Here is a 2,500-nt window from a genome sequence, read left to right as displayed (position 1 = left end):
TCTCCTCCTCTCCTCTCCTCTGTTCTCCTCTTCTCCTCTCCTCTCCTCCTCTCCTCCTCTCCTCTCCTTCTCTCCTCCTCTCCTCTCTCCTCCAGGTGAAGGAGTGTCAGTCTCTCTCTCAGTCTTGGGATTGGCCGGTCAGTCTTCCTCCTCCCTCCTCCTCCTCCTCCTCAGCTGATTTCTATGAAGGTCTGCTCCTCAAGGTGCTGTTAGACCGACTGGGACGCATCCTGGAGCAGGTAGACCTGCTGTCTGCCTGTCTGTCTGTCTGCCTGTCTGTCTGCCTGTCTGTCTGTCTGCCTCTATGCCTGCCTGTCTGTCTGCCTGTCTGTCTGTCTGTCTGTCTGTCTGTCTGTCTCTCTGCCTGCCTGTCTGTCTGCCTGTCTCTCTGCCTGCCTGTCTGTCTGTCTGCCTCTATGCCTGCCTGTCTGTCTGCCTGTCTCTCTGCCTGCCTGTCTGTCTGTCTGTCTGTCTGTCTGTCTGTCTGTCTGTCTCTCTGTCTGTCTCTCTGCCTGCCTGTCTGTCTGCCTGTCTCTCTGCCTGCCTGTCTGTCTGCCTGCCTGTCTGTCTGTCTGTCTGTCTGTCTGTCTGTCTGTCTGTCTGTCTGTCTGTCTGTTAATACCAGTTAATAGGAGTTAATAAACTGTCCTGTCTGCTTGTCTCCCTGTCTGTTTCTCTGCCTGTCTCTCTGCCTGTCTGTCTCTCTGCCTGTCTGTCTCTCTGTCTGTCTCTCTGCCTGTCTCTCTGCCTGTCTCTCTGCCTGTCTGTCTGTCCAGCCGTATGAGTTGAACCTGCAGCTGACGTCTCTCCTGTCCAGACTGTCTGCGTTCAGCCATCCACTGCTGCAGGAGTACCTGCTGAACCCCTACATCAACCTGTCTCACTGCTCCAGGTCTCCCTTCTCTGTCCTCATCAGGGTAAGACAGACAGGTTCATACCCCTACATCAACCTGTCTCACTGCTCCAGACAGCCTGTCTCCCTGCTGTGCAGACAGACAGTCACAGGAGGATCTGTTTGTTTTCAGATCTCAAACCAAAACTGACCTGGAGTCAGAAACAAGTCTCAAGTCATTTCCAAATATCCAAGTCAGATGAGTAGGCAGACAGACAGACAGGCAGGCAGACAGGCAGAGAGACAGGCAGGCAGACAGACAGACAGGCAGGCAGACAGACAGGCAGGCAGGTAGGTAGACAGACAGGCAGACAGACAGACAGACAGACAGACAGACAGACAGACAGTCTGTCTGCTTCACTGATTTTTCTTATCAAGGTAAAACACAGAAAGAAAACTACAGGCCAGCCCAGGTTAATGGACTGCTTATCTGTGTGTGTGTGTGTGTGTGTGTGTGTGTGTGTGTGTGTGTGTGTGTGTGTGTGTGTGTCAGGTGATAGGAGAGTTGATGCAGAGGATCCAGCTGGTTCCCAATCTGACAGACAGACTGGTGAACGTCAGGAGACAACTGGTGGGACTGGACAACAGCGCCGGGTAAGGACTGTGTGTGTGTGTGTGTGAGTGTGGTGTGTGTGTGACCTGTGTGTGTGTGTGTGTGTGTGAGTGTGTGTGTGTGTGTGAGTGTGAGTGTGTGTGTGTGTGTGTGACCTGTGTGTGTGTGTGTGTGTGTGAGTGTGAGTGTGTGTGTGTGTGTGTGTGACCTGTGTGTGTGTGTGTGTGTGTGTGTGTGTGTGTGACCTGTGTGAGTGTGTGTGTGTGTGTGTGTGTGTGTGTGTGTGTGTGTGTGTGTGTGTGTGTGGTGTGTGTGACCTGTGAGTGTGTGTGTGTGTGGTGTGTGTGTGTGACCTGTGTGTGTGTGTGTGTGTGTGACCTGTGTGTGTGTGTGTGTGTGTGGTGTGTGTGACCTGTGAGTGTGTGTGTGTGTGGTGTGTGTGTGTGACCTGTGTGTGTGTGTGTGTGTGAGTGTGTGTGTGTGTGTGTGTGACCAGCTGGATTTAGAGTTAGTCAGCAGAGTGAAAGGTGGAGCAGTCTGTTCTCCAGACTGAACAGCAGCAACATGAAGGACAGAAGAAGTTAAATTGTTGTAGAGTCTGTGTGTTAATTAATGTCTTAATGTTTATATTTATGCAGCTCTGGAAAAATGAAGAGACCACTGCAAAACTATCAGTTTCTCTGGTTTTACTATTTATAGATATGTGTTTGAGTAAAATGGACATTTTTGTTTTATTCTATAAACTACTGACAACATTTCTCCCAAATTCCAAATACAAATATTGTCATTTAGAGTTTTCAGACCTCGAATAACACAAAGAAAACAAGTTCATATTTATTTTAAACACAATACTAATGTTTTAACTGGTTCCTGAGTTACTGGTTCCTGAGTTATTGGTTCCTGAGTTATTGGTTTCTGAGTTACTGGTTTCTGAGTTACTGGTTCCTGAGTTACTGGTTTCAGAGTTACTGGTTTCTGAGTTACTGGTTCCTGAGTTACTGGTTCCTGAGTTACTGGTTCCTGAGTTACTGGTTTCTGAGTTACTGGTTCCTGAG

The 2,500-nt window shown here is 49.1% G+C and overlaps 1 pseudogene; it reads left to right on the top strand.

The window, feature by feature from the left end:
- The window catches only part of LOC139640266 (FHF complex subunit HOOK-interacting protein 2B-like), a 13,452-nt pseudogene extending 11,966 nt beyond the window's left edge, over window positions 1-1,486 (top strand).
- The last annotated feature ends 1,014 nt before the right edge of the window (window positions 1,487-2,500 follow it).

The sequence above is a fragment of the Centroberyx affinis genome, unplaced genomic scaffold, assembly GCF_046629955.1.
Source record: "Centroberyx affinis isolate AG114_WGS23_722 - 3 ecotype Tasmania unplaced genomic scaffold, CSIRO-AGI_Caff_v1 ptg008832l_1, whole genome shotgun sequence".
Taxonomy (NCBI): domain Eukaryota; kingdom Metazoa; phylum Chordata; class Actinopteri; order Beryciformes; family Berycidae; genus Centroberyx; species Centroberyx affinis.
Note: the sequence above shows the minus strand (reverse complement) of the source record. Positions and strands in the feature narration are given on the sequence as shown.